General features: G+C 34.4%; 1 long non-coding RNA gene across 1 annotated transcript in view; it reads right to left on the bottom strand.

Moving 5' to 3' along the window:
* Window positions 1–825: 825 nt before the first annotated feature.
* Window positions 826–22,433, bottom strand: part of LOC144338161 (uncharacterized) — a 259,475-nt gene continuing 237,867 nt past the window's right edge. Inside the window, exon 4 of the long non-coding RNA XR_013412028.1 lies at window positions 826–2,796. This is a non-coding gene — a long non-coding RNA (uncharacterized LOC144338161). The remainder of the gene's footprint in view (window positions 2,797–22,433) is intronic.

The following is a 22,433-nucleotide window of genomic DNA, read 5'->3' as shown; positions in this document are numbered from 1 at the left end:
TTTGGAAGCTAAAAATTAAAGAAAAATTGAACTCCCGGAGATAGAGAGCAGAATAATGGTTACTAAAGGCTGAGAAGGGTAGCAGGGAGGAGGGAAAATGGGGGTGGTTAATGGGTACAAAAATATAGTTAGACAGAATGAATAAGATCTAGTACTTGATAGCACAACAGGGTGGTTAGAGTCAATAACCTATTGTAAATTTTAAAATAACTAAAAGAGTGTAATTAGATTGTTTGTAATGCAAGGAGATGACAAATGCTTTAAATGATGGATACTCCATTTACTCTGATGTGATTACTTTGCATTGCATGCCTGTATCAAAATATCTCGTGTGTCCCATAAATACATGCAGCTACTATGTACCCAGAAAGGTTAAAAATTAAAAAAGAACCACTTCACATAGTGCTAAGTTTTTCTTCAAACATGATTTAGAACACTAAAGAAGAGAAGAAAAACCTGTTATATTGCCATATATATTTTTACTCTTTATGTTACTCTGTTTTTCTTCTCTGATGTTTTAAGTTTCTTTTTATTAAATCATTTGCTTTCTGTTCTAAGAACTTTCTTCAGTCTTTTCTTTCCCTTAAGGATAGCACTGCTGGCTAGAAATTCCCTTAGTTTTTCTTTATCTAAGACTATCTTGCTTTCTTCTTCATTTCTGAAGGATATTTTCACTGAATATTGGATTCTAGGTTGATCTTTTTTTTTCTTTCAGCACTTGAAAAATGTACCGCTTTCTTCTGGCCTCCATGATTTTTATGCTAAATCTGCTATTATTCAAACTATAGGTAGGATGTAGTTCTTCTTGCTGCTTTCAATTCTTTTATGCTTTAGTTTTCATAGGTATGATATGATGCATCTTGGCATGGAATTTGTTGGGTTCATCCTGTTTAAGGTACACTAAACTGCTGCTGCTTCTTACTCTTATTCTTCTTCATCCTTCTTCTGTGTTCTCCTTCTGTTTCTTTCTTCTTCTTCACCGCCTCCTCCTTTGCATGAAAGAAGAGATAATGAAAAGTTTGACAGCAAGGAAATGGGCCACAAGTTCTATTATGCTTACACTAAGCTTTGTACCTTTTGCCAAAATTGGTAAATTTGCAGACATTCTTTTAAGTACTGTTTTAGTCTCACCTTCTTTATCTTCTCATGGGACTCCAATGACACAGATGTTTGATCCTTTGCTACAGGTTCGCATATCCCTGAGATTTGGTTCAGTTAGGCAGTGATTGTCTTTTCTCATTCAAGTCCTGGTTCTTGGTATGATAAGTAAATTTCTACTGTATTCCGGACATGTTGAGTATTAGGCTATGAGAATCCAGATCTTATTTAAGTCTTCTGTTTCAGCAGGCCTCCTCTGATACCACACTGGCAGAAGTGCTACCTCATTACTGCCAAGTGAGGGTGGCCTTCGCTGATACCCAAAGGTAAGTTGTACTTTGTTACTGATCAGCAGGGATGGGAGTTTAGGCTCCCACTAGGTCTCTGATGGCATCATCCTATCTGGGAGGAGGAGAAGTACCTTGTTACTTTGTCCCACATGACCTCTACTGATACTACGCAGAGGGATGAGGCAGTGTTCATTATTGCTTGAGGTCATAAATGTCCTTTATTTTTCCTGTTCATTCTCTTTGAACACTGTGATGGTTAATACTGAGTGTCAACTTGATTGGATTGAAGGATGCAGAGTATTGTTCCTGGGTGTGTCTCTGAGAGTGCTGCCAAAGGAGATGAATATTTGATTCAGTGTACTGGAAAAGGCAGACCCACCTTCAATCTGGGTGGGTGCCATCTAATCAGCTGCCAGTGCGGCCAGAATAGAAAGCAGGCAGAAGAATGTAGAGAGACTAGCCTAGCTTAGCCTCCCAGCCTACATCTTTCCCCTGTGCTGGATGTTTCCTGTCCTCAAACATCGGAATCCAAGTTCTTCAGCTTTGGACTCATACTGGCCTCTTTGCTCCTCAGCTTACAGATGGCCTATTGTGGAACCTTGTGATAGTGTGAGTTAATACTCCTTAATAAACTCCCTTTTGTATATTCATCCTATTTGTTCTGTCCCTTTCGAGAACCCTGACTAATACAGACATTAATATGGCAAGGAGGGAATTGGGTGTCTTGTAACAGCTGGGTCAGCATGTAGATTGCCTGCCTGCATGGTCTCCACTGACACTACGAAGGGGTGACAGGAGTTACCTTGGGACAGGAATGAAGGTCTTGGTTTCTTACTCCGCCTTCTCTGATACTATCATGTGGGGGAGTTTGAGGACCATGTTTCCATCTAATGAGGGTGGAGTCCAGGCTCCCTTCTAGCCTTTGCTGATGGGGTTGGGAGTGAGACTGCATTATGCATTTCCATAAATGTTTGACTGGAGTTGTGCTGTTATTATCTAAAAGTTTTCTGTCTTGCTAGGTGCCCCTTTCCTCCTCTTTTGGTTAGAGAGAGAGCAGACTTTTCATGAGAAAATCTCTTTGCTCCAGCTGATGATATTTCTGGGTTGCTGGATTCTCTAGCACCCAATCCAGGATGTATGAGATAAAAGGGAAACTCAGGAAACACACTGCCTCATTCTTTGGTCCCACAGTCCCTAGCCAGTCTTGTCTCCACTTTCAGAGTCTTCTTATGTTTCTTTTACGTATAATGCCCAAGGTTTTGATCTGTACTTAATGAGAGGATTAGGGTAAAGTATGTCCACTCCATCTTTTGAGACTTATGTTTTAATACAGTAAAGATTTGACTTCCATCTCTTCTTTCCAAACAGTTGATTGCATATTCGAAGAGTAGTACTGCTAAAGCGACAGCTGAAACTTTAATAACAGCAAGGGGAAAGAAAGTCTCACTACTTACAATTTGCAAAATAAGATACTATTAAGCCTCTATATTTCCATATGCACAAAGGGAGGTAACCTAACCTTAACATTTAATAATAAGAAACTATTCTCAAGCAAATAATTACTGACAAAAATGAAAAGAAAAAAATAATACTCATTTCCCATAATATTTCAAAATAAAATGTTTTTTAAAAGTTTATAAAAAATGAGTTTGAGACATTAGTCCTTTGAAATGAAAATATGCTCTATTCTACCATCATAATTGTTTAGGAAAGTTTAATATGACTTACGCTGCCCATTGTTCTCAGTGAGTCACGTTCTTTTTTCCTGACTTTGATACAGTGCTTCAAATTGTTTTACTAATTTTTCATTTTTATTATTTTATATCTCCAAGTTATTGGATCTTCTGGAAAACAGTTGAACTCCGTAGCATATGATTCAGTAAATGCTTTAAGCTAAATAGGCCCAAGAAGAACACCATGAAAAGCTTTCCTTGCCCATAGGTGATTTATCTTTGGTCCTAGAACACAAAATTTCACAGCTAGGAAGAACCTAAGTGCTTTTTCATACCACTAGTCATCTTAAATGTATGTCCAACAGAGATGACATGAAATAAAAATTAAACAGTGTGCAGCTGGAATCAGAGTGAGGTTGAGGTCACAGTATAAATATACCTTAAGAAGTGTAGATGATACAGGTAGATCTGAGACTGAAGGAATGTGTCTCTCTTGAAGAGATGACTGCTTAGCAGTTGATATTGAATGAAATAATAATGGAGAAATTTTTTATTTAGGAGTTTAATTCATGATTTATAATAAGTTTTGTAAAGACAACATTCAAAATCTTGAATGAGTTGTTGCTATACTGCTCTGGAAAAAAGTGGTATATATTTTGGTAGTATGTGCTGGAAAGTCAGAAACTTCTAGAGTAAAATAGACTTCCCTATTTACTTTCTGTTTATATGGTTTTTTGCACATGTTAAATATAAACATTTCTATTAGGAAAATAATAGCACATATAGAAAAATTCTAATAGCCAGTCAACCTAAATGCCCATCAGTGGTAGACTGGATAAAGAAAATGTGGTATGCATACACCATGGAATACTATGCAGCCATGAAAAAGAACAAGATCATATTCTTTGCAGGAACATTGATGAATCTGGAGGCCATTATCCTTAGCAAACTAACACAGCAACAGAAAACCAAATACCACATGTTCTTACTTACAAGTGGGACTTAAAGGATAACACATGGACACATAGAGGGGAGCAGCAACACACACTGGGGCCTATTGGAAGGTGGAAGTGGAGAGGAGGGAGAGGATCAGGAAAACTAATGAGTACTGGGCTTAATACCTGGATGATACAATAATCTGTAAAACAAACCCCCATGACACACGTTTACTTAACAAACCTGCACATGTACTCCCTGAACTTAAAATAAAAGTTAAATTAAAAAAGAACATGTGTTCTAAAAAAAGAAAAATTCCAATGACCTTGAATTTTACTGTTTTACCTGTATTAGTATATTAAGAGATTCCTGATCAAATAAGTAACTGAAGCTGAAAAAATAGCTATAATTTGTCACATCTAGAAGGTTTCTTTAGCTCTATTATAGAATGGACTAATCTTTTCATGGGAAAAAATTTTATTTTAAGAGAGATTAATGCAGCCTGACTCAAGGACAGATGGAAAGATAATCTTGAGGTGATCATAATGTGAATTACTCAGAATATCTAGACCGTTTTCTTCTGTTAATCCCCTGCAATTCAAGCAAGGAGCAAGAACTATCACTTTTGGAGGGGCATTTCCCCTGGGGACAGGCCTGGAGACTACAAAAAGTGACCTGAGATCCTTGTAGCCATCCTCAGAATCAGATAGGCTCATAGTGAATGGTAAGTAGCCTGATAATGTCTTCAAAGGCCACTATATGAGACATCTTCTGAGATTTCCCGAGTATTCCAGAGAGACTGGAGCAGGAGCTAGAAGTGTCATTGGGGATAACAGTTCTGAAGATGAGAGCTGAACCAGTAAAAACCCTTGTTTCCCTTATGATGACATATATGCCTTCTCTAGGTTGATTCAGTCTGGAAAGACTAATTAGAAACCTAAATTATTTTCAAGATTTACATTTATTTGGAACTAATTTATAGCACATATTTGAAGATTAGTTATTTTATAGTTTTTTTTGGCACTGGCCAAATAAAAATACTTTGATCAACCACTCTTTCCAAAAGACTTGGTTCCAGAGACTTGTACTGATCCACAAAGATTTGCTGCTATGTCTCAATGTATAATAAGTATTTTGAACTTATAGAAGAGAAAAATATCTTTTTCTCACCCATATACAAGAAAGATTAACAAGAGAAAAGCATAACACATTTATTTAACATAAGATTTACATGATAATAGGGGTTTTCAGAAATGAAGACTCAGGGAAAAATGTTTATTTTTATGACTTAGGTTTGATGAAGAATTTTATTTTTATTTTACAAACATTTTTTATTTATTTTCTCATTTAACTTTGTTTTAATGTGTCACAAATTCTGTGACAGATTTTTGGTCAAGTCGTTTTCATTAAAGAGCACTGATTTTAAAAATCTAATAACTTAAAACTGCCACATGCAAAAAAAAAAAAAACAACAAAAAATGGCCCACAAAACATTCTCCTTTCCTTTTAAAGGTTTTATGATGCATTGTTATCATTCGCCAGTCTTTTACTATTAAATGGCCAGTTGAAACAAACAGTTTTGATTAAGACTGATCTGCAGGTATTAGGGATAATATTTATTCAGCCTTCTGAGCTTTCTGGGGAGACTTGATGAACTTGCTACCTCCCAGCAGCCTTCTTGTCCGCTACTTGGATGACACCATGACAGCTGTCTATCTTGCATCACGAACAGCCAAAGGATGCAGAGGAGGATAGTCAGAGGACTGCTGAACATGCCTGACTTGGCAGGAACCTTATCAACAAATGGCAGCATCACCAGATTTCAAGAACTTAGGGCCATTTTCCAGCTTCTTACCAGAATGGCCATCAATCTTTTCCTTCAGCTCAGCAAACTTGCAAGCAAGGTGAGCTGTGTGACAATCCAGTACAGGGGCGCTGCCAGCAGGGATTTGGCCTGGATGGTTCTGGATAATCACCTGAGCAGTAAGCCAGCTGCTTCCATTGGTGGGTCATTTTTGCTGTCACCAACAACATTGCCACAACGAACATCTTTGACAGACACATTCTTGATATTGAAGCCCACACTGTCCCCAGGAAGAGCTCCACTCAAAGCTTCATGGTGCATTTCAACAGACTTTATTTCAGTTGTAACATGGACTAGAGCAAAGGGAACACCATGCTGGGTTTGAGAACACCAGCTTCCACTCAGCCCAAAGGCACATTACCAATACCACCAATTTTCTAGACATCCTGGAAAGGCAGATGCAACTTGTCAGTTGAAGGCATTGGTTTGGATGGATGCAATGCAGAGCTTCTAGCAGTGTGGTTCCACTGCACTGCCATCTTTATAGGTGACTTTCCACCCATTGAACCAAGGCATGTGAGCACTTGGCTCCAGCATGTTGTCTCTGTTCCAACCAGAAATTGGCACAAATGCTACTATGGCAGGTTTGTAACCAATTACTGTAAGTGCTAACTTCCTTAACAATTTCCTTGTATTTCTTCTGGCTGTAGAGTGGCTCAGTGGAATCCATGTTACTAACACCAACAATTAGTTCTTTCACACTCCGTGTGTGGAAGCCAGAAGGACATGCTCACGGCTCTGCCCATTCTTGGAGATTACAGCTTCAGATTCATCTACTGTGACATATATGTGAGCAGCAACAATCAGGACTGCACAGCCAGCCTGAGATGTGGTTGTAATCATGTTTTTGATAAAGTCTCTATGTCCTGGGGCATCAGTGATAGTCATATCTGATGGTCTCCAATTTCCAGAGGGGAATATCAATGGTGATATCACACTCAGGCTCAGCTTTCAGTTTATTCAAGACCCAGGAATACTTGAAGGAGCCCTTTCCCATCTCAGCAGCCTCTTTCTCAAAATTTTCAGTGGTTCTTTTGTCAATGACACTACATTTATAGATCAGATGGCTGGTAGTGGTGGACTTCCCTGAACCTGGGGTCCAAGACAACCATGTGTACACAAATTTTATTCCTTTTCCATTGTGGCTTTTAGGGGTGGTTTTTACAATACCTGTGTTCTGGTGACAAACCTATTGCAAAAAAGCGCTATTTTTGTTTTGTTTTGAATTCAGTTCTGTATTAGAAGCCTCAAGAATGTCCATTTTGAAACTACTAAATATGCTTTTATACCTCAACTGAACATGTGACTATGAGCAAGTAAGTCATGAAACCTCTTTGATAACAAGTCCCTGGACTGTGACCTAAGTTTTTCACCTTTGCTCCCTCCCCACCACCCCCAGGCACCTTGGATGACACAAGAAGGCTAGAGGTGGGCTGGAGTTGCTTTTCTGCCTATGTGAGATAAAGCTCTGGTGAAATATTTTTCACTGGGCAATGGGCCTTTGTTATTCATCTGGAGAACACATTGGTCATACTTCAAAATGGTATTTTTCACCTCTTCCTGCCAAAAATAAGAAGTGAGCTTTCTTGGCTTTTCAAACCTGCTGGGTTTCCGTGAAAGTATTGAGAATGCAGCCCTAAGGCATCTTTCCCTCTGAAGGAACTCTACACTTAACCCTCATCCATTCATCAACATTGCTATTTAACTGTATCTACAGGTTTATAGTTCCAGCACCTTCTGTGCCAGATCAACTGAACTCAGGTCTGCTTTTGTGAACTTGTCCATCTTTGCTGATTTCTGAAAGTTGGTTTGCCCTGCAACCTCAAGAAAATTATGTTTCCCCCAATTTATTCAGTTATTTTTTCTTATAAGTCCCCAAGTGACAACTTCAAAGCTCTTTACATGTTGGAGCTGAAACTTGAAGTATCATTTTTTTAAATGAAAATTTACATTAACTATATTTGCCACTTGTCTCTTATTAGATTATGAGTTATATTCTTTTTTTTTTGTTGTTGTTGTTGGTTGACAGTTCAAGTCTACTATATACTTGCTGATTTGCTATGTGCTTTTTCTATCAGTTATTGAGAGAGGGGTATTAAAATGAGTTATATTCTTAACAGGTACCTTATTAGAGGCAAAAGTGGCTAATATTCCTGGTAGAATTTTTAATGTACTTCTAATATTGTTCTTTAGCAACCATGACACATATACCTTACAGTAAAGGTCCTTGTACCACTATAGACATTATTTGTAGTACATTTTCAAGAACTCTACAAGAGTTAGGGGCAAGGATCAAATCTAAGCTATTCAGATTGATATAAACAGGTTTCTGTCAGACATTGACAGGTTCAGACATCATATTTCAGTCTAGACATTTCCAGCACACAGTTATATGAACTTTAATTCAGGAGATATAAAAGTATCATCAGTCTACCCAACAAAAGCGCTGTTACGAATATGATTTATGCTTACATAGAAACACTTTATTTTAATTTTTTTTTGAGACAGAGTTCCACTCTCTCACTCACGTTGTAGTGCCGTGGTGTGATCTCAGCTCACTGCAACCTCTGCCTCTCAGGTTCAAGCAATTCTTATGACTCAGCCTCCCAAGTAGCTGGGATTACAGGCATGCACCACCATGCCCGACTAATTTTTGTATATTTAGTAGAGACAAGGTTTTGTTATGTTGGCCAGGCTGGTCTCAAACTCCTGGTCTAAAGTGATCCACTACCTCAGCCTTCCAAAATGCTGGGATTCTAGGTGTAAGCCACTGTGCCTGGCCATAGCTACGCTTTTAGTGAGAGCTGTGGGAAGCTGAAAATTTCTAGCAGGCCTTTGGGTTGTTCAGTTCCACCATCTTTTCCAACTCATCAATTGAAAGTATAAAGTAGAAGAAGAAGTATCCAGATGTCCTTTCTTTCTTTGTATTTTTCCATGTCAGAAGAGAAGTTGAAAATCAGAGATGAGGAATCCCAGAAGCATATATTGGATATTCTTTGTATTGCTCTGACACTGATAAGAACTTATGCATTGCCTCAAGTTCCTCAGAAGACATATCAAATGGTATGGCAGAAGCATTTCTGGGATGGGTGTGGTGTAATGACCTCTGTGAACCGTCTCCCCAGTGAAATAACTATAACTGGTGAAAATTATTAAAAAAATAGTCACTGGAAACTCTCCTAAGAACATAGAGGAAATGGAGAAATATTTATTCAAGAAAATCTATAGTACTAAATCTGAGTAAGAACTATGGAAGTCTCTTATATTAAGGACATGCCTCATCTCTAGCTCAATGTGATTTAAGCCCTATTCTCAATGGGTTCAACCAAGAAAAGGAGGCTCACTTTACTCTCATCTCCCACACTAAGATAGCAGTTTTTACCTGGAAGGGACAGTTGAGTAAAGGAGGAAGAGAAGAATGAACCATGAGACATATAGAAAATGAAAAGCAAAATGATAACCATAAGTCAAACCATATTAATAACATTAGATGCAAATGTTTTTAACAATCTAACCAAAGATAGGAATTGTTAGATTGTGCAAAAATCAAGATTCGACTACATACCGTCTATTGGCAGCACATTTTAGATTCAAAGGTAAAAATAGGTTGAAAGTTAAAGAATGAAAAATTTTGTATCACGCAAATAGCAATCCTAAGAGAGCTGGAGTGACTATACTAATATTATGAAAAAAAGAATTTTTTTTTTTTTTTTTTTTTTTTTTTTTTTTTGAGACAGAGTCTTGTTCTTGTCGCCCAGGCTGGAGTGCAGTGGCACGATCTCGACTCACTGCAGCCTCTGACTCCTGGGTTTAAGCGATTCTCCTGCCTCAGCTTCCCAAGTCACTGGGATTACAGGTGCCTGCCACCACGCCCAGCTAATTTTTGCATTTTTAGTAGAGATGGGGTTTTGCCATGTTGGTCAGGCTGGTCTCAAACTCCTGATCTCGTGATCTGCCCACCTCAGCTTCCCCAAGTGCTAGAATTACAGGTGTGAGTCACCGCACCTGGCCCAAACAAAAGAATTTTAAAAAAGACAAAGTTACTAAAGAAGGATGTTTTATCATTAAGATGATTAATTCATCAAGAATATAATAATTATAGACATATATGTATTTAACAACAGAACCCCAAAATGCATTAAGCAAAGACTAGTAAAATTAAAGGCATGAAATGGGCAATCCAACAATAGTAATTGGAGGCTTTCATAGTCCACTTTCGATGATGGATAGAGTGACTATTTAGAAGACCAACGAGAATGCAGAACCCTTTAAACCAATTAAAACAAATGGACATCTACAGAACACTTAAATTTGCTGAATATACATTGTCAAGCATACATGGAGCATTCTCCGGAATAGTAAACATACTGGGCTAAGAAATATGTGTCAGGAAATTTAACACTGTTGAAATCATAGGAAGTATGTTCTCCTAACAAAATAGAATTAAGGTAGAACAATAAAAGGAACTTCAGGAAACTCACAAATATGTGGATATTAAACAGGGTGCTCCTAAATAATCAATGAGTAAAAGAAGACATTACCAGGGAAATTAGAAAGCACTTTGAGATGAAAAAAATGAAAACACAACATGCTAAAATTTGTGGCATACAGCTAAAACAATGCTTAGAGTAAAATTTAGTTGTGTAAATGCCTGTATTTAAAAAAGAAGAAAAACTTTAAATCAATTACCTAAACTTTCACCTTGAGAAACCAGAAAAAAAGGTCAAACTAAATCCAAATCAAACAGAACAAAGAAAATAATAAAGATTATAGTAGACATAAATAAAATAGAGAAAAAAATACAGAAAATGAACAAAACCAAAAGATTTTTTTAAAAAATCAACAAAATTGACAAACATTTAGCTATTAGGATCATGCTAATAACAGAGAAGACTCAAATTGCTAAATCAGGAATGAATAGTTGACATTACTAATGCCTTTACAGAAATAAGTATGACTATAAGGAAATACTATGAAGAACTGTATGCCAGTAAATCTATGATACAATTACCATGTTCCTAAAAAGTTACATTCAAAACTGACTCACTAAGAAATTGAAAATCTAAACAGACTTATAATAAGCAAGGAAACTTAATTAGGAATTTTAAAATGTCTACAAACAACATTTCCATTTCAGGTAGCTTCACTGGCGATTTTTATCAAACATTTAAAAATTAGTACCAATCCTTTACAAACTCTTCTGAATATGGAAAAGGAAGAAACACTTATGACCTTATTCTATGCAGTCAGTATTGCCCTGATACCATAATCAGACAAGGCAACTCAGGTATACTGTACCAGTATTTTTTGTGATTATTGACACAAAAATCTCTTCTGAAATATTTACAAACTGAATCCAGCAACACATACAAAAAAAAAAAAAAAATTCACACCATGCCCAAATGGAATTTATCTCAGGTTGAATTAACACATGAAAATTAAGTAATGTAACATGCCCTATTACTAGAATAAAGGACAGAAATCATGATAATGTCAATAGGTAATTTTTTAAAACAAAATCCTATGTACTTCTATTGCTCTAGCCAGAGCAAGAAGGCTAGCGGTAGTAGTAAAAGACTCAACTGGAAAGGAAGAAATAAATTACCTCTACTTAAGCAACATGGACCTTGTACATAGCAAGTCTTAAGGACTCCACTAAAAAACTATTAGAACTAGTAAACAATTTCAACAAGGTTTCAGGATACAAGACCAATAGATGAAAATCAACTGTGTTTCTACATACTGGCAAGGAACAATCTGAAAATAACATTAAGAAAACAATTTCATCTACAACAGCATCAAAAAGAATAAAATATTTAGAAATATGTTTAAAGAAATGTAAAATATATATTCAGAAAACTGTATAACATCATTGGAAGAAATTATAAGTTCTAAAGGAATAGAAAAATATTCCACATTTATAGATTAGAGGACTTAATATGTTAACATGACAATATTACTCTCCATGATGGTCTACAGATTTAACACAATCTCTATAAAAATCTCAGCTTTTTTTTTTTGCCTAAGTGTAAAAACATTCTGAAATTCAAGTAAAATTTCAAGGGACCCAGAATATCCAAAATAATGTTGGAAAAAGAATAAAGTTATAGGAATCACATTCATGATTTCAAAACACTCTACAAAGTTAAAATAATCAAGTCAGCGTGGTACTGGCCTAATGATAGATATATCAATCAATGGAACAGAATTTTGAATCCAGAAATAAATCCTTATCTATATGGTCAACTGATTTTAAACAAGAATGTCAAATTGTTTAGTGGAGAGATTTTTTTTCAGTTATTTGTGCTAGAACTACTGAAAATCCACATGCAAAAGAATGAAGATGAACCCATTTTATTACACCATACACAGCATTAACTGAAATTAATCACAGACCTACATTATAGCTAAAACTATAAACATTTTATAAAGTAAATCTTCATGACTTTTAGTTAGGTAATGACTTCTTAGATATAACACTGAAAGTGCAACAACCAAAGGGGAAAAAACCCAGGTAAATTGGTTTTTGTCAAACTAAAAACTTCTGCACCACAAAAAATATTAAAGTGAGAAAAATGTAAATTACTTATCTAATAAGAGATTTGTATCCAGAATATATTTAGAATTCTTACAACTCAACAATAAAAAGACAAATACACAATTAAAAGTAAACAAAGGATACGAATAGGTATTTCTGTAAAGAAGATACACAAATTGGCAAAAAACATCTGAAAAGATGTTCAACAACGTTGGTCATTAGGGAATGCAAGTCAAAAACCACAATGAAATGCCACTCCTTACCCACCAGGATAGTTATAATTACATAGGTAGACAATAACTAGTGTAAGAGAGAATGTGAAGAAATGGGAACACTTGTATATTGTTGGTGGGGATGTAAAATTGTGCAACTGCTTTGCAAAATTTTTTGATAGTTCTGTAAAATGTTAAACATAGAGTTACCATGACACTCAGCAACTTCACTTCCAGGTATAAAACCAAGAGAATTAAAAAACATACACATTTATATAAAATCTTGTCTATAAATATCTATAGTACTATTATTTGTAATTGTCAAAAAGTGGTAACAATGCAAATGCTTATCAATTTATGCATGGATAGATAAAATGTGATATATCCATAAAATGAAATACTATTTGCCACAAAAAGGAATGAAATACTGACTTAAGCTACAACATTTATGAACCTTGAAGACATGCTAAGTAAAAAAAGACTATCACTAAACTTCACAATTTATGATTCCATTATATAAAGTGTCTGGAATAGTCAAACCTCTAGAAACAGGAACTCATTAACTAAGGATGGAGGATAGAATAAGAGTGATTGCTAATGGGTATGCAGTTTCATTTGGGGGTGATAAAAGATGTTCTAAAATTAGATTATGGTAATGGTTCCACAACTCTGTGCATATACTAAGAAAGCATTGAATTGTACATTTTCAATGGGTAAATTGTATGGCCTTTGAATTACATCTCAATAAAGATTTTTAAAAGATGGCATTGCAATATTTCAAGTAATTTGACTTGGAACAATTTCTAGTAGATTGCCGGACCAAATTACAACAAATACTGAAAAGTTATGCCTGAATGGAGGAAGCAGCATTGGAAAGTTCATATTTGGTTCATGGCTCTGAAAATAAAATTCTGCTTTCAAATTTATTACAAGTTAACATCTGTCTCTGCCTATAAATGTCAATGAAAAGTTGTGGTCAGTTTTAAAATCAAATTTACTCACTGGTCTTCCTCCAAAAGTGGCTAGCCTGTCAGTGGCCAAAAATCACCCTGCGTTTAGTTTCATGAAAGGGCAGAGAAAAGTCATGATAAATTCAAAGAGTTCTTTGCTTCCAGGGTTAATGTCACTTCATACGTTATTCCAAAGAATGGCAAGCTTGCAATGCATCTTTAATGGCAACTGTTCACGTGAAAGAAAAGAGAAAATATGTGAATTATGTAAATAATATAATTCCCAAATGAGTTGCTTCTATTTGAGTCCTTTTTGTTTTTCCATAGAATGCTCAATTCAGAATATCATAGTATTAGCCAAATGCAGTTAGGGTCCAAACAAGTTCATTGCTCTTCTGTTATAGATTTCAGTTTTTATATATTATTATAATTTGTATTCTTCAAGAAAAAAGAACTATTATCCGAACATAGTTTTGTTTTTGAAGTGAATTTGAAGAGTCATTAATTGGACTTTAAGATAAATCAATTTGAAAGGACAATATGGGATATAGAAATACATCTTGAAAAGTGATTAATGACATGGAGGGAAATGATAAATAGCATGTTTCCTTGGAAATGGATTGTAAACTGGATGTCTGAATGATATTGTGCAGCAGCACTTCACAGCCTTGCCACCTAAGACTCAATTTTTCTACTATTAGAAATACAGCTGTTATATGTCTTCTGAATCTGCAAGAAAAAAAAGGAATGTTCACTTTCTTCTTGGTTATTTATATCTACTTTTTTTTTAAGTCAATGCCTTTATTGCCCTTTATTTGGCAAGATATTCCAGTGACCAACAGATAGGTTGAATAGATAAGAAAGATGGAAATAATGTACCTGAAAGTAGTAGGTAAATGAAGGAAGACAGCAACCAAAAATATGCTTCTGTTCCTAAATGCTGTGAGTTAATTCTTATTACTTCTTATAGATTCGTGTAAAATAGCTCTTCCCCATTTGACGATTGTCAGCAAACCTAGGTTTAAAGTCAAATAAGAGGATTCAGAAATTCATAAGTAGATATAAATGTAGAAAGAATCAAGGTCGGGGTCGTCTTCCTTCCCCAATAATACTAAATTTATGTATTTGGATTTACATTGGTCAAGGAAAGGTAAACTCAGAATAATAATTTTTATTTACTTATATGTTAGATGGACTTTCCCAAATCAACTAAATTTGCTATTGAATTTTCTGTATTTGTTATCTCTCAAAAATAACTATGTAAAACTAAAATAAAACAAAAAGTAGATACAATGTTTTCCTTTTTTGTATTTGTTTTTGCATAATTCAACAGGCTGGCATGTATTTGAGAGGGAAGCAAACAACAGAGGAAACTTTATGGCAGTAAGAAGGCACTAAATCAGGTATTTTCTAGGTTGATAGATCAACTTTTTTTTTTTAATCAGAGCCAACAAGATTCATATATTCAATGAACAAGAACTTTGGCCAACAAGTGTGCTATTCATTCTTTGTATAAACTGACTATGAAAGTGCCACGGGTATCAGTTTGAGATTACAAATAAATTTGAGTGGGCAAATTCACAAATACAGAATGAAGTACAAAGTAAAAAACACATTACACATTTAGAAGGTTACACATCAGGAAATAGTTTCTTTCGCTACCTTCACTTCCATTAAAATGCATTATATAAAGCTTTATTTATGGAGAAAGGGACATTTAATTATTTTTCTAAAAACAACACGTGAATGCTCATGAATAGGGCAATCTACAGAATCAATGTGATAATTTCTGAAATAATTATAGAAAAATCTTTCTGATATATGCCTCTTCCCCAATTAAATTTGTTGACTGTAAAGGCAAGGTGATGCAAACTAATAACTATGATGTTGGACTTTTGAAATTCTGTATTATTTCTAAAATGTCATTTACAAAAAAAAAGAAAAAGACAAGAAAAACTGCCAATATTGCACTCCTGTAGTGACTGAAAGAGCTTTGGAGTCAGACCCACTAAAGTTTAAAACTAATCCCTCAGGCACTAGATTCTCTAACCTTGAAGGTGTTAGTGTAACCACATTGAATCTGGATGCTTCATCTCTAAAACTGGGATAATAATACTGTCTGCTTCATATGCTGGTTGTAAGAATGAAACTTTTTGAAAACTTACCTTGATCATTTCAATTATTACTAAATTCTGTTTTTCAAAAGCATTCAATCAAGTATAAATAAAAATACTTATTAACTTTGTATTATTTTTACAACCATACCCAGTAATCTCAAAAAATGTGGAATTCAACATATATTGAAAGAACGTTATTTAACTTTAAAGGTAGAAAGATTATAGCAATTAACTTTATTAGAGTTTGAATATTATATGTTTATTCAATAATTGACTTATAACTAGAGATACTTTTAAAATTGGGTATACATAGATTGTAACATAAGACACATCACACAAACTTCTTGCATTTAGGAACACTAGATAGATAGCACTACAGCACTATGCTTGGGGGCCAATTTAAAAGGCAAAATTGCCAATAAAAAGCATTAAAATGTGAAAAAGGTGTCACTAAGTAGACCAAGAAAAGGACACTTGTATACAGTATGATGGCTGAAACATAAAGACAGAGCATCACCTTGTTTCCCCTCAGCTGAGAATGTATATGTCAGGTCATTCAGTTTTTTGCGACCCTGCATTTGTCCACACATGACCATGAAAATGCCCTGTCATTTTGAGAGTACAAATACATTTTAGCAAGTGGACAAATTCATAAATATAGACTCTGCAAATAACGAAGATCAGCTGTAGATAGTCCGCCTCAGAATGGAGCTCAAAAATAACCATATAAAACTAAAATAATAGTCTCCCATACTGTGATTTTGAGTATATAATATTGTAGAACTTTTTATTAGATTTATTGAACTTTTATTTTCATAGGAATGACTTTGTATTTCTAATTGAAAAATGAAGCTGGTTTTTTTCTTTGTGTCTTATTTTGTCAAAATATAATACTTTATTCTTTTAGAAGATAGTTTTGTAGGTTTGACAAACACATACAGTACAGTCATGAGAATGCCATCAAAATCAAAATATAAAATAATTCCCACACATCAAAAATCTCCCCATAGTCCTTAGTCATCCTGTCCTCCAAGTTGTCTCTGGCAACTGATTTATGTCCCTATAATTTTTCCTGTGCCAGAATATCATATAAATTGAATCATACAGTATAAACCCTTTGAATCTGCCTTCTTTCACTTAGCGTGATGCACTTGAGATTTATTCATATTGTTATGTGTATTAGCAAATTTTTTATTCTTTTTTGCTAAGTAGTATTTCATGATATGAATAGGCACATTTTATTTATCCATTCTTTACACAAAGAAAATTTTGTTTCCAGTTTTTGGTGATGATAGTTAATGCTGTTATGAGCACTAATGTGCAGAATGTGTGAATGTGTTTTTATTTCTCTAGCATAAATAGGAGTAGGATTGTCAGATCCTATAATAAGTGTATGTTAATTTTATCAGAAACTGACGAACAGTTTTCTAAGGTGGGTGTACCATTTTGTATTCCCATCAGCAATGTAAAAAATCTAAACATCTTTGCCAGCACCTGGTATTGCCAGTTTTTGTTTGTTTGTTTGTTAATATTGCTGTTCTAATAGATGAGTTATGGTATCTCATTGTGGGTTCAATTTGCACTTCTCTAATACCTATTGAGATTGATTATGTTTTCATAGGCTTATTTTCCATTGATATATCTTTTTTATGAACTGTCTATACAAATCATTGTCCTATTTTTAAACTGAAATGTTGTTTTATTATTGAGTTTAGAGTTATTTATATATTCTGACTACAAGTCCATTATCAAATATATGAATTGCAAGTATTTTCTACCAGTCTATGGCTTATCTTTTTGTTCTCTTAATAGGGTCTTTTGAAGAACAGAAGTTTTGCATTTTGACAAAGTCCAACTTACCACTTTTTCCTTAATGGCTTGTGCTGTTAGTGTGGTATCTAACAAAGTTTTGCCTAACTGAAGGTCTCAAATATTTTTTCCTATATTTTTTTCTAGCCAGTTTATGGTTTTTGATTTTCATTTTAGAGCTATGATCCTTTTGAATTGATACTTGTGTATGGTAGAAGGTATGGAATGAGGTCCATTGTTGTTTACATGTAAATATCTAGTTGATAAAGACTGTCCTTTCTTCATTGACTTGCCTTTGCATCATTGTTGATAATCAATTTATCATATATGTGTAGGTCTATTTCTGGACTATATTTCATTGATCTATAGATATTTCAGTACTATACTGTTTTTATCACAGCTTTATAATCAAACTTGAAATTAGGTAGTTTGAGTCCTCCAACTTTTACTTTTTCAAAATTGTTTTGGCTATTCTTGTTCCTTTGCCTTTTCATATAAATATTTGAATTAACACACTGATATTTACAAAACAAAAACCCTTTTGGCAATTTGATTGAATTCACATTGAATCTGTAGATAACCATGGGAAGAACTGGTATGTTATGGATATTGCATCTTCTGATCCATGCACATAATACAGGCATACCTTGGAGATATTGCAGGTTCAGTTCCAGACCACTACAATAAAGTGAATGTTGCAATGAAATAATTTACATAAATCTTTTGATTTCCCTGTGCATATAAAAGTTATGTTTGTACTATACTGTAGCCTGTTAAGTTTGTAATAGTATTATGCCTAAAACAATATATGTGCCTTAATTTAAAAATATTTTATTGTAAAAAAAATACTAAATCATCTGAGTCTTTAGCTACTCTTAATCTTTTTGCTGGTAGAGGGCCTTGCCTTGGTGTTGATGGCTGCTAACTGATGAAAATGGTAGTTGCTGAAAGTAGAAATGGCTGTGGCAATTTAAAAAAATAAGACAACAATGAAGTGTGCTGCATCAGTTGACTATTCCTTCCCCCAGATTTTTCTGTAGCATGTGTTGCTGCTTGACAGCATTTTGCCCTAAGTAGAACTTCTTTCAAAATTGGAGTCAATCCTCTCAAACCCTGCTGCTGCTTTATCAACTCAGTATATGTAATATTCTATTTCTTTTGTTGACATTTTAACAATGTTCACAGTATCTTCTTCAGGAGTAGATTCTATCTCAAGAAACCACTTTCTTTGCTCATCCAGAAGAAGCAACTCCTCATCCATTCAAATTTTATCATGGTATTACAACAATTCAGTCACAATTTTAGGCTCCACTTCTAATTCTAGTTCTCTTTCTCTTTCCGCCACATCTGCAGTGACTTCCTCTACTGAAGTTTTGAGCCCCTCAAGGTCATCTATGAGACTTGGAATTGACTTCTTTTAAACTCCTATTAATGTTGATATTTTGACCTCCTCTCAGCTAATTCTCTTTTTAAAGAATGACTTGAAAATTATTCCCTTTTCTTCAATTTATGGAAGAGTTAGTATAGAATTGATAGTTCTTATTCTTTAGATATTTGGTGAAATTCACTGGTGAAATCATATGGGCCTGGAGTTTTTATATGGAGAAGTTTTAAAAGACAAACCTAATTACTTTAAAAGTTATAATTGTGGGTTTTATAGTTATGATTCCTATTTCATTCTTGATATTAGTATTTTGTGAGTTTTCTCCTCTTACATTTTCTGACAAATCTGCTAGTGGTTTATTTATGTTACTGATCTTTTCAAAGGAACAATTGTTTTAAATTTTCATTGCCCTTTATAAACAATGGAGAACATTATGTCTACCATATCACTGAATTTTTTGCTTTGAATTATTATATAATTATCAGAAATATTTAATTAGTACAATTATACATAATTATGCATAATTAATTTAATAATGCTATGATTATAATCTTAATTTTTTTTTTTTAGTGTCTTTACGTGGCAGCTTAGGTCATTGATTTTAGACCTTTCTTTATTTTTTGAGACAGAGTTTCACTCTTTTTTCCTAGGCTGGAGTGCAGTGGCTTGATCTTGGCTCACTGCAGCTTCCACCCCCTAGGTTCAAGTGACTCTCCTGCCTCAACCTCCTGAGTACCTGGGATTACAGGCATATGCCACTATGCCCCGCTAATTTTTTGTATTCTTAGTAGAGACAGGGTTTCACCATGTTGACCAGGCTGGTCTTGAACCCCTGTCCTCAGGTGATCTGCCTCCCTCGGCTTCTCAAAGTGTTGGGATTACAGGTGTGAGCCACCCACCTGACCAATTTTAAACCTCTCTTTTTTAATATAGGTGTTTAGTAGTATAAATTAAACACTAATTTAATTCCACAAATTCATTTAGTTTTTTTTTTTTTTTTGCATGCTTGTTTAACCCATTGGTTATTTAGAAGTGTGTTGTTTATTTTCCAAATATTTAGGGAATTTCTAGATATCTTTGTTATTAATGTCTAACTAAGCTTCACTCTGGTCAGATAATACATTTGTATGATTTATGTTCTTTAAAACTTGTGGGTCTGAATATAGTCTTGCCTGGTAAATGTTTTGTGGGCACTGGAAATGAGTGTCCCTTATGATATTTTTGTGTGAAGTATTTTATAAATGTGGATCAGATCAAGTTGATTGATGCTGCTGTTCAAATTTTCTGTATCTTAACTGATTTTACATCTCTTTGTTCTACCAATTATTAAGAGGTAAGTTTAAATCTTTGACTATAATTGTTGATTACCTTATATTGTCTTAGTTCCATCATATATTCCATTTATGGATTTTCTTTATAAACATTAAAGTTATGCTGTTAAGTACATAAACATTTGAGATTGTTTTGTCTTTTTCATGAATAGACTTCTTCATGGATATTTATTCCTAGTAATTTTATCTGCTTCATGAAATCATCTTTTTCTAATATTTATGTAGATATCAGATTTAAAAAAAATAGTTTTAGTATGATATGTCTTTTTCCATTGATGTGTTTTTAATCTATGTGTTAGTTCATTCTCATGCTGCTATAAGAACTGCCCAATACTGGAATTTATAAAGAAAAGAGGTTTAATTGACTCAGTTCTGCAGGGCTAGGGAGACTCAGGAAACTTACAATCATGGTGGAAGGGCAAGCTCACATGTCCTTCCTCACATGATGGCAGAAAGGAGAAGAATGAGTGCCCAGCGAAGGGGGAAGCCCCTTAATAAAACGGTCAGATCTTGTGAGAAATAACTCACTATCACTGACAACAGGATGGGGGAAACCACCTGTGTGATTCAATTACTCCACATGGTCCCTCCCATGACTCATGTGGATTATGGGAACCACAATTCAAGATGATATTTGGGTGATAACACAGCCAAACCATATTAATCTCTTTGTGTATTCATATTTTAAGTAGAATCCTGTAGGCAGCATATAGTTGAGTCTTACCTTTTTATACATCTGACAACCTCTGCCTTTTAATTGGGGTATTTAGATATTTTATATTTAATGTGATTATCTCTATGATTGTGTTTGAGTCTATAATTTGTTACTTTTTCTTATATGTCCCTTATTTCTTTGTTCCTTTGTGCCCACTTTGCCTTCTGCTGAGTTAGCTATTTTTTAAAGTTAATTTTTGTCTTCATAATTAACTTATTAGCTATAACATTTTGTTTGAGATTTTAGCAGTTGTTTTAAAGTCTGTAGTGTACATCTTTAATTTATCACAGTCTAGCTTTATATAGTGTTGTATTATATTATATCATATATAGCATAAGAACCTTACTGGTAGTAAGGTTATACTTTCTGAAAGTCAATATAGTTTTTAAATTTTAATTATAAATTATTTTGAATATAAAATTATAATTTTCTCACAATGATCATAATTAATCTTAAAATACATCGTATTAATATTTTAATGCCTCTAAGAAAGAAGAATAAAACAAGTTGAGCACTAAACTTTTATCAGCTTACTACATTGAGAGAACTTCCAAGCCATGGTACGGGGAAAGGAATCCAGACAGAGTCTGTAGTTTTCAGCTATAATGAATAATGCTGTTATAAACATTCATGTGGATGTCTTTTTGTGAACATATGTTTTCATTTCTCTTGGGTAGACACCTAGGAGTGAAATTGATGGGTTTTATGGTAGTTGTATGTTTAACTTTATAAGAAGCTCCCAAACTGTTTTCCAAATGGCTGCACCATTTTACATTTCCACCAGCAATGTCTAAGGGATCCATTTTCTCTACATCTTCATCAACATTTGTTAATGTCTGTTTTGTAGCTTATACTCATTCTGTTGTGTTTGAAAACATATTTCACTGTAGTTCAAATTTGCATTTTACTGATGATTAGTAATGTTGAACATATTTTATGTCCTTGTTAATCACTCATACATCTTCTTTAGTAAAATGCTTGTTCATATACTTTACTCATTTAAAAAAATTTATTTATTTTAGAGGTAGAGTTTCACTTTGAAGCCAAGGCTGGAAGCAGTGGCACAATTATAGTTTACTGAAACCTCAAGTTCTTGGGCCAAGTGATCCTTCTGCCTCAGCTTTCCAAATTGCTGGGATTACAGTCATGAGCTATTGTTTTTCCTTTTTCATTTGAGACTATGGTCCATTACAAGTTAAATTTTTTAGTGGTGAAATTATACACACACATATATGTGTGTGTGTGTGTGTATATATATAGATAGATAGAAGTAGCAAGCTAGTCTCAGATGATCCTAATTTTGTTGGTGACATCGAAAGCATCATAATCAGGAACCAGTTGACAGCTGAACATATACTTTCCATCAGGCTGATCAGGGTGTTGACCGTGGCCACATCAATGCCATACAGCTTCTTCACAGCTTGTTTGACCTGGTGCTCACTGGCTTTAACATCTATAGCAAACACAAGTGTGTTGTTGTCTTCTCTCTTCTTCATGGCTGACTCAGTGGTCAGGG

The sequence above is a fragment of the Macaca mulatta genome, chromosome 1 (genome assembly GCF_049350105.2).
Source record: "Macaca mulatta isolate MMU2019108-1 chromosome 1, T2T-MMU8v2.0, whole genome shotgun sequence".
NCBI classification, from domain to species: domain Eukaryota; kingdom Metazoa; phylum Chordata; class Mammalia; order Primates; family Cercopithecidae; genus Macaca; species Macaca mulatta.
This window is presented reverse-complemented; position numbering and strand designations above follow the sequence as displayed.